Source organism: Eucyclogobius newberryi, unplaced genomic scaffold (genome assembly GCF_026437365.1).
Source record: "Eucyclogobius newberryi isolate DKJ021-1_F unplaced genomic scaffold, fEucNew1.0.hap1 SCAF_1, whole genome shotgun sequence".
In the NCBI taxonomy this organism is placed as follows: Eukaryota; Metazoa; Chordata; class Actinopteri; order Gobiiformes; family Gobiidae; genus Eucyclogobius; species Eucyclogobius newberryi.
Window position 1 is genome coordinate 45,564,166 of NW_027315723.1, and position 11,436 is coordinate 45,575,601.

Consider the following 11,436-nt stretch of genomic DNA (forward strand, 5'->3'; position numbering starts at 1 on the left):
AACACAGAACGTGATGCAGGAATGGAGCAAAAAAATAAGAACGATACAAGATGACATATTCACAACAAAAAAGTCTCAGTGTTAATTTTCAAATCAAGTCAAAATGTAATTTTGTCGGTTACAATTTGGGTCCATTTCATTGTTGGTTCGCTTTGTGTCATCCATTTTTCTGTTATGGCCTGCTTCTTCCCTGCTGCCAAAAGTATCCTCCAAAGGTGTCTATTTATTGTGTCCATGGCAGGAGTTTTGAGACCAAAATACATAGTTCTGAAGGTAAACGAGATGCCGTGCATGTTGAAGATGATATGATACATCTTCACATGATAATTTCAGCCCTCAAATTCCCTTTAAAGAGGCTACTGCTGATATTTTAGTGTGATGTGAGAGTGTCCTTGGCAGGAGACTTCACCCATATTGCCTAGTATGAATCTGGTGTGTGTGTGTGAGTAAGTGAGTGAGTGGGCGAGTGGTGGTTCAAGGGGCATATGGCGCAGATTGGCAGCTTCTCTTCCGTCCATCTGCCCCAGGGCACAGGTCTATGGGGATGCCTCCTCATTTGCATCTCTTTGGCCACGTTTCACCGTGCCAGGGGGAGGAGTAACTCGGGCACGTTGGTTGAGGCTGGATAGCAAGTGAGCCCTGGTGTAGCAATGGACGTAGGCTGAATTTACGCTAGCTTCATTAGAAGGACGAGCACTAAAATTGGTGGGGGCACAACCACGGGTATGATTTCCATAAGCATACACTATGAAAGCATGGTTAAAATATATATAGAAGTCATGTTTGCATATTAAAGATTAAAACGACTGTAGATTATATTTTTCCATACATCTTTTTGATCCCTGATAAAACCTCTAATACAAACAATAAAAAGCTTATGCCCCTCCAGAGATATTGAGGCAGTAAAGAGTCGTATGAGGTGAACTGAATCCTTTAGGACTCTATAAAGACTAAATGAGAGCTCTCCAATATGCTGAGAGCTGTGATCAATTGATGTTTTTTTTTATTGCTGAAATGAACTATAATGTGATTTATGATCATGGAGGAGTTTAATGTGACCATAACATTATAGCTTTAGGCAGATGCTGAATAATGGGCCCAGTAAGACGTTTTAATGGCACTCAAGTTAAAGTTTATGATGTAATAATTTGACTAGATTCTGCTTGAATGTAAATTTATAAAGAGACCCTTTAAAATGCTTAGTCAGAAAGGATTTTGACGTACCACATTTTCAAAGATGAACTGAGATCAGATCTACAGTAAATGCTAATGTTGTTAAGTCTTTAAAAAGCAACAATTTGCAGGGGTAAGAATATCAGCTTTTCTATTACAAAAGTAAAAAAATACGGAATACAATAAGTATAATTTGTGTTAAAGTATTTTAAAATAAAACATACATGAATGTCATGTTTTTGTCAAGTAAAAAATGTAATAGAAAATGTGTTTAAAGGGTTTTATGTTAGCTAAACCACCTGGATTTTAGGGTTAATCAGTTTCTCCATTGAAATCACGATATGTTACCATTCTGGAATATAGAATGTTTTTGTGTACAAACCTTTAAAGGATCTATAGTACTTGATCAAAGGGTTTCTTAGCTGACAGCGCATGCTCATACAAAAAGGGTGATTCAGGGAGAAGGAGATATACTTTTGTCCCATGCCTGTGAGAGTCAATTATTGTTGAGATTTTCAGGATTAAATTCACACACTCGTGTTGTGTTCATGTGAAATCACAGCAACAGAATTCTATGATGTAATTTGCTGTTTAACTGTCAGATTACAAATGTTTTGTCCTGGTTTATGGTTCATATCTCTGTAATTATTGGGCCTATCCACATGAACCAAACACAGGCACAAAGTTTAACATCTTCTTCTTCGTCAGTATAAATAAACATTAGTAAAATAATTAATTTACACTATAACTTTATTATTTATTCTGATTCTGACAATATCTTCAAAAGGTGGCGCCACCAAAAACATTACTTTAATCCATAAAATGAATATTTTAATAATATATTTTAAAAGTTTGAGGAGCCAATCTCTGAGAAATAATTATGTTCAACCTTTGTGGATTTAGAGTCAACTCTAAATATTGATATCAGCTCTGAATATGGATAAATATAAAATTGTTGGAAAAACAGTCTATAACAGCCCGAATTGATATACGGTATTGCATATCCTTAATATGAATCCAAGCCATTTTTCTGGTATTGTGGGAGCTCACTCAACAATGTGGTTGTAGATAAAGCAGTATGTAACTCTCGAGAGGTGGCATATCACATGCATAATTCCATGGAAACAGAAAGTTAAAATAATGCTTCTGATCCTCTCCATGGAGATACATTCATGCACAGACAAATAAGTAGATGTGGCATTCCTTGCTCATGCTATCAATCACTTAGCAACTCGGCTAGTCCGGTAAAATGAGAGGGATTTTCCCTACAGCTGTTCGCATTAGCCAGAAAATTAAGGTTAATGCAAAGCCTTGTTAAGAATCATTGTTGAGTCTGTAAACGATTTGGTGTTTTAATACAGATAATACTTAACATGAAAAACAGGCATCAAGCTAAAGGTTAACTAACTTGAGTTGAGATTTCTAAACTTGTGAGGATCTCGGTTAAGAATCTCGTAACCACAAAACATCCTCTTTTAAGAATACTGTTGAGGAGAGCAGAAAAATGACATAAATATAATGAACATTTTATATACTTTAATATTAGGATGAGTGTGTGTGTGTTTGATCAGACTGGGCACCTTTGCAGTGCATTGCTGCCTTTCTTGGTAAGGAGGAAGCATCACAGTTGTATATATTTCTTTACTAGAAATAAAAGTCCTCCAACAGAATCTCACTCACCCTTCCCTTATTACAAGAGCAAGGTCATACGTCGAATACTAACGACTTTCAGGACTCTTTTCAGCATCTCGGACCAATTCAACTCCCCGTATGTAGAGTTTACGCTGCAGATCAGTGACGTGCGGTGAGGTTCAAGGCTAGTGAGGCCAAATGAACCCAAAAGAGCACCTTAAACAAAATGATATTGACAACAGACAATGAGTTATACTATATATATCATTGCAGCATTCTTTACTCAAACACATGACACATATTTTATAGAAGGTCAAAATGTATTCCAATTGAGCCTATTTTAAGGCAAAATAAGTAAAAGTTTCTGGTCTCACGCTTACATTTTGATAAGCCGGATTGTAAATAAGAAATAAACGAGTTCAAGAACAAAGACAATTCAACCGTTCACGGGCTCAGGCGCGCCCTCTGCCATGAGGTAGCCCTGCGTTTGCCAAAAATACATTTCATACATTATCCAGAGTATGTAAGTAAAGAGCATATCGTGAGAAACATAGAATGTTTTGTTTGTTATATATGTATCTGACCAGGAGTTACGGGACATGCGAAAATTCGGATTAATTGAAAATCATTGTTCCATATTGGATTATAGAATGGTATAAAATACATACCAGATGACAAACATTAACACGTATTATATTTTGTTAGAATGTTTTTTTTCCTCCCAAGACTGGCAGGTGAGGCTCTTCCTCTCTTGCCTCCCCTGAATGCAAGTCACTGCAACTGATTATATTATCAATGAATGCAAGAACATTCTTAATTGTTCATAGAAATACATGTGCCCATCTTCTGGTGAAATTAATCATCCTTCTTCTCAGTTCTTCGAACAGCCTCAGCGTAGGCCATTTTCTCATTCATCCTCAGTTTACTGACACTTACGTTTCTTGGGCAATTTATTGCCCCAGGCCGTGGTCTTCTTCACAGTCTATCATACTAACGTGTTTCTGAACAAGTGAACATACTGAGGCTACATGGCCATATTCCTGGCAAGAATAACATCAGACCCATTTCATATGGTGGAACATGATAACACACATGGTCCAGGTAAATCCCGTCTGGCAAATTCCCTCGAAAGGTTGTGCTTTGCCTTCCCAAAATTTCCAAAAATGTAATTCTTCTGACACCAGAAACCCTGACGATACTCGCACTATTATTACAAGGTCACTCCTGATCACTTTGATTGATCTTACATTCCCGACTGTCAGGTGGATGAAACGTCCCAGCTCATGTCGATCTCTAAACAACCGCCAACATTCCCACGAGTAAGGCAAGGCAAGTTTATTAGTAGAGCACAATTTGTACGCAAGGCAATTAAAACTGCTGTGAAAAATCCTTCAGAATATCTTCAGAGTAGAAGCCTGTCTCACATTTTCAGGAAGACTGTTCCAGATTTTAGTGGCATAAAACTAAAACCATATTTGGTCCTGACTTTAGGCACAAGCAGGACCCTGAGGTCCTCAGAGTCCGAGATGGTTCAGACGGCACTAACATCCGAGATGTACTTTGGTCCAAGGCCATGGAGAGACTTGTACACAAGCAAAGCTGCTTTAAAGTCTATTCTCTGAGCCACAGGGGGCAGTGCAGAGACCTGAGAACAGGACTAATGTGATGGTACTTCCTGGTTCTAGTCAGGACCCGAGCAGCAGCGTTCTGGATGTACTGCAGCTGTTTTACAACTCGTTTGGAGAGGCCAGTGAGCAGGCCGTTACAGGAGTCTAAGGTTCTGGAGTCAAATGCATGGACGAGTCCCTCCAAGTCTGTTTTAGACAATATACTTTTGATTTTAGCAATGTTTTTAGATGGTAAAAAGCTGCTGATGTTATTGATTTGATGTGGCTGTTGAAATTCAAGTCTGAGTCCATTATTACCTCCAGATTTCTAACTTGGTTTGTAGGTTTTAGACCCAGGCTCTGGAGGTGACCGCTAACACTTTCTCTTTGTTTCTGTGGGCCAAAAACGATTATTTCAGTCTTGTCTGAGTTCAGCTGGAGAAAGTTGTTCTGCATCCACAAACTGATCTGTTGGATGCAGTGACAGAGTGAATCCACTGGTCCATATTCACCTGGGTGTCGTCTGCATAATTGTGATAGGACACATTTTCGCTGCTTATCAACTGACCAAACGGCAGCATGTAGAGGTTGAACAGAAGGGGTCCAAGGATTGACCCTTGGGTCATCCCACAAGTCAGGGGCATGTGGTCTGAGACAAAGTTACCAATTTCAACAAAGTACTTCCTGTCTCCAAGATAGGACATAATCCAATTCAAGGCAGTGCCAGTGATGCCTACCCAGTCCTCTAGTCTATGTAAGAGGATCCCATGATCTACAGTGTCAAAAGTTGTGCCTCACTTCTTAGAGGTTCACCCAACTCACTAGAAGTATTTTTTCCTTTTCTTTTTATGTTCATTAAGGAATATCAATTTTGCTTGCAGACTCAGATTCAAACTAAGATTTGTGCTCGGACAGCATCTCAGCTTCATCATTCTCTGCATCGCCCATCAAAAAGGCAGGCAGAAAAAAAACTTAATATAAAACTTATATGTGAATTTTCATTAATTTTGTTTGTTAAGGATATTCGATTTGACATAACTCTGTATACAGAGCCAAATTAGCAGAGTTTGAGTAACGGACAGAGATAGAGAATTACAAATAAACCGGCACCCAAATACAAAATGTTCAACTATGTGACTTTTATAGCAATAAGATAAAACGTTATAAAAACACAACTCTTGCTCATTATTATGCAGAGATTGCTTATTCTAGTGTATTTTATCCATAAAATGGCAACATTCGCCATTGTGTTCAATTAGTTTGTGTCATATATATCAGACTGATATGGCAGAGCCACTAATTTTGCATCAATGAATGTCCATGGTTTATGCCAAACTGTGGAATAACATAGCCAAAGGAACAACCTTTCCTTGGAAACAGGCATAAGGAGGCTCCTCCTCCAGCCTAAGTATGAGTCAGGTTTGTGGAGATGCAGCTTGCTCACAGGAAGGACACTGTTTTTTCAGTGCATAAAATGCAGTATGTCAGGGGGAATTGCTAGGTTACTAGTTCATGTGCCAAAAAAATTAAAAGGTAAAAATCTAATCTAATCTCATTCACTTTTAATGGGGTAATGTTTCTTGTGTGCGCTATTCTCTCGCCAAAACAGTAGCTTTGCTTAAAACCATAGATAATATATTTATAACTGAAGTTAACCAAATTAATTTGGTTGGAGTACATTTCCGAGTGTGAAACCTCCAACTCACCAGTGGTCTATGTAGAGTTTGCGTGTTTCTCCGTGTCTGGGTGGGGTTTCTCTGGGTATTCTGGTTTCCTCCATCAACCCAAAACATGATCTTCCAAACGAAGGCAGTCCTGACCAAGCCAAGCTCAAGCCCTGGAGATGGGTCCCCGGGCGCTGTTCCTGAGAAGATGCCCTAGCAGCATTGAAGAATGGGTCGAATGCAGAGGAAAAATTCCCCTATAGGGACAATAAATGCTAATTTAATCAAATCTAATGACAGTTCAATGAATCACTGACGGCTATTTTTATAAGATCAGCTACACATGTTATTAACGTGAAACAATAGACCAAACTCTAATAGAAATGTGAGTAAACCTGACTTTGAATAGCTGGAGATTAAAGGCTGTGGTCAAAGCTATGACAACTACTACATTTAGCCTCAAGCAAGTGGCTTATAAATATATTTGTCAAGCAGCTAGTGTGTTTATGATCTGGTCCAACCTCAGTGGCTTCAATTATCTTGAATTTTAAAACTGAACTGAGGTAAATTTCATGCTGAAACATGAAAATCCTAACGTTCCTGGATGTCTAATTTAGGGCTGTACCATCCAGACTAAGTGTAGTGAGCCCGTCTTGTCATCACGGCAGTAAAAGAACTGGCATAGGGTCTTAACATAACATAAATAATATGAAATTCAATAATAAAACATGCTAGTTTTAGTAGTGGTAAACAAACAGTATTAACACCTTGATCTTTTTCCTATTTTGTCCACCAAGCGACAAATAATATCTACCAAGCTTCTGGAAATGTAAAACATTAAAATAAAGCTGTAACTCACTTCTTTTCAGTCAAATCAAACATTATTCAAACACACAAATAAAAAATTGCCTTAAAATTAGGGATGGGTAGTTAATTGAAAGATCGACTGATCGAGAGTGAGTCAAGTGAAATTGTCAATTATTTGGGAGGTAGTCTTTGAATTGAGAGGTCTACAGTTGATCCTCTGTCAGTAAAACTTGTATTTCTTCTGGAAATACAAGTTCAGGACCAGAGAGCGCCGTGCATCTCCATCTTGAAGCCTCTAATCACTTGTTTGAAGATGAAGAAGGTGAAGATTTTAAGCAGGGAGAAAAGATGGTTTGAAAGAGGAGTTAAGGAAACTATTTTTGTTAAAAAAGAAAGACCTTCTTTAAACAGGAATGGAGGGCTAAGATTCAATCTTCCTGGTATCTATAATGGTATATTGAACCCCTGGAAAGGTAGAGGACCAGGACCAGGACATTTAGATGCTAATCAGGTACTCAGGGTGGTTGAGCCAGGGTCTCACAAAGACAAAGAGGATTCTAATAGCCCATTAAAATTCTGAATAGGCTAGCTCGGTAGATACAAGGGGGGAGTTTCTGTTGAAACAAACAACTCTTTCTACTTCAGGAAGGCTCCTCCCAATGGGCGGGTCTTACCACAGAACAGTATTAATATCGGAGTTCTTGATCTAAATTCTTTTATTGACAATGACTCTTGGATGAGAGTCGAAACGTCTAATTTTTTTTTCTAACTGAGTCCAGATGACTACAACTGAAGCTTTTTCTACTATGGAACACGCCTGGACGAATGAGGGATTACACCGACATTTCTAAAAGCCATTATTTTTTACTTCCGATCAAAAATGTTGAAAAAACTGATTAAAATGTTTTTCCATATCACCCAGCCCTGCCTAAAATAGGATAAAAACATGTAATTGGTTGTTGATTGATGTCATACAGCCCCATGGGGGGCAAGAGACAGATTTTCCTATTGGATACATTGTAATTTGTCATTAAATAACTAAAGATGATTTCACAAATGTTGAACCTGATCATTTCTATTAGTGGCTAGACCCTAGAACTCACTAAATTACAGCATAAGAAAAAAATGCATTTTAACTCAATACATTTTAATGTTGTGATGTCATCTGAAACCCAGCGATAGGACTTTTATGTGGATTCCTTCTAGTCCCTAAAATTCATTTTAGGATCAATTAGCTTCCGCTTTGAGATAGGAATGATCAAAACCCAACAAATGCTCGAACTGGCTGTCAGTCCATACCTCCAATAGCAGCTTTACTCCATATATTTACCCCAAAAAATATCTAGGTGTTATTTGAAATCAGATTTTCCTCTGGACAGAGCTTGTTCCCATAGACTAAATCAGACAACAAAGGCAAACACTACTCTCTTATGTCACAAGGAGTCAAGCCAATTATTTGTACTCTAAAGGGTTCAGGAAAAGCTTCAGTTTGAATGAGGGCTCATTTTAGTCAGGCGCTTTATGGAAAATAGGATGGAATGATAAATAAAGTAGAGTATTATAAAGGCAAATATGGCTGTGAATAGCCATATTTACCCACAGCAGGACTAAACCAAGACTAAACCTCGACCAAAGCAGGAAAAGGGACTAAAACAGGACATTATTAACCAGGTCTTCACCTGGATTAAGATAGGATAAGATCAAGAACACCTAAACCAGGACTTGAGTGCAGGAATAAGGCGGAACTAAACTAGGACAAAACTAAAACTGGGTGTGTTCACATTTGCACCGCATCAAAATTAGGCTTGAATCCAAAACTAAACCTGGACTTGACCGGGACTAAATAATAACTATAACAGGACTAAACCAAGTCAACGCACTAATCAGGACTAAACCAAGCCTAAATGAGGACTAGGTGTAAACTAGGGCTCAAATGAGAATGGCTTTCACACTTCTGTAACAGAGGTTCCTAACCCAAACCTGACATAACCAATCTAACATAAATGTATCATTTTACAAGAATTACACATCTGACAACATCCTCACCGCATTAAACCACCACTGCTCGGCTCATACACCTAGACATTTGCCCCTTGGACACTCAATGGTCTTTCAGTGCCGGATACCGTGCCCCTTTTGCACAGATGAGGACTATTTTTACCAGTCTCTCTGCTACTGGACGGTGTTGTGTTTCCCTGGCTGAGGTGGGGGTCCTGGTTGTGCTACTGTATCCATATTAGCCTAACCCCTCCCCACCCTTGGGACCCCCCCGAAAAGCTCCACGTTGTAAAGAAATATGGGCAGCAGGCTTAAAAAGGAGCTGTGGCATTGTGTCCTTTGAAGCTCTTTGGGGGAGTTGCGTAAGCCTTATTTGGGAGGAGCGAGATGTGTGTCTAAAGATGGAAAAATAAGTGCTTTTCTACATGTTTTATCTGAGATGAAAATACATTTATGGTGACAGACATTCTATATAAACACAGAGGTGTAAAAAAATAAAAAATAATAATAATACTAATACTAATAGCCCGAGTGGATTATGTTGACTTGAGAAGATTTGCAAATGTAAAATGATCAACCAACATTTTAAGATATTTTTTTCTTAATTTGCACAACATACAATTTGTTTTATTTTATTTGTTAGTATTTTTAAAGAAATTTTACTTAACAAGTCAAATTCATTATTTGAAATGTATATTTATATGTATAATGGTTGTACCCAAAGTCTCTGGGATAGGCTCCTGTCACGCGCAACCCCAAACGGGAACAAGTGGTAGAAAATGAATGAATGAATGAATATGTATATCACTGAGAACCTTTCAAACCTCTCCCAGCCTAGAAGCAGGTTTGAAAGAGGAGTTAAGGAGGCCATTTTTGTTCAAAAGAGCACCCCCTGTTTCATAGTCTACCCTAAGGGCATAGTTTGTTGTGCAACACCCATAACATAATAGTTATAAAATATCAACCATATCTTGGAGCCGTTTGAGATTTGCGCCCACCCTTGTGACGTAGCCTCAGCGTGAAAGCGTTCCCCTTCCACCCTGTGATGTAGCCTAGAGTGGAGATGGTGGGGGTGTAAACAGAGGAGTGCGCCGGTAGGGGGAAGGATGGAGACTGTTCTCTAGCTAAAGACTGCAGGAATCAATAAAATGAAAAGAAAACACTTACTTACGGCACATATACGAGGTACCAATAACACTGTAAGAAGGTTAAAAGCTGTGAAAAGTCTATTTTGCATAGTATAGGCCCTTTAAAGTATAATAGTGTTTTAAAGCCATGGGGTGGGAGAAACCGTGGCCATTCTGATGCTAATCAGGTTCTCAGTGATGAGTGAACAAAAGTTATTTTTTGGATTTTGATAAACCATTACAGGGCTGTTAGGATACAAAGAAGAGTATTCTCAAATGAAACTGTAAACACCCTTCATCAGGAGGTCCCACCTGATGGGCAGGGCCTACTCAGACTATATCTGAGTTCAATATCTGAGTTCCCAGAGTCAATCCGCAGATTGAGAATGACTCTTGGATGAGAATCGAAACGTGTCCAGATGACTACAACTGAATGAAGGATTACATCGACTTGATTCTACAGCAACAGTTTTAAACCTCTGAATTCAGTTTATCATTCAGCATTAAGGTTCATTACAGGAGTAATTAATCTAAAGTATGATGCAAAAAGAGAACAGCACTACTTTTTGTTTATTTGTAAGGCTCTTGTTGAAATTTTGCCTGATTATTTATCATATTTGCTGAAATTCACTGCTTGATATCTCAGGGCAATTTAATTTTACAATCGCACAATATTGAGTCAATACTGAGTCAGGAAACAGGGCCTTCAGGAACTTTGCTTCCAGTCGGTGGACCAAAACACAGACTATTCAAATTAAATAATTGTATGCCTTTTAATATATATATATATATATATTTTTATTATTATTGACTGTTTAATTGGATATTTAATTGTCTGCACTACATAAAGAGAGGTTAAAATGTGATGTAGCGGCAGAGAAGTGAAATAAATGCAGAAAAAACAGAGGATTAAGCAGAGGTACTGTTCCTCCGGACAAATCCATTTGAAATGCCTAAATGTATTTCTTTGAATCGCTCAGATCCTCATGATTAAAAAGTTGAATTCAAATACAATTTAGATTTTATTCATTAAGAAAAGATGTGTAATAAATAGTATGAAGCCAATATCTATTGAGAGCAGCTGTGTGTGTTGTTGTTCCAGGAGTCAGGAAACATAAGGTCCAGCCAAGTTCAAGATGGCCACAGAGAAGTAGACCTACGGCCCACTGTTTGTCAGCTAAGAAAAATCAAATATCACAGAGGAGCAATAAATCAATTTAAATCAATCAATTTAAAATATATTTCATGAGATCTAGTTCATCCATTTGTAATTTTGATAGGACTGATTACTATCGTCACTAGGAGGCTGATAGCCCATTAAAGGGCTGATAGTAAACAAAGAGATTAGTTTGATTAGTTTCTAGTGAAACCAAAAACACCCTTTATCGGGAGGTCCCGCCAGGTGGGCAGGTGGCTAGTGTCGCAGGT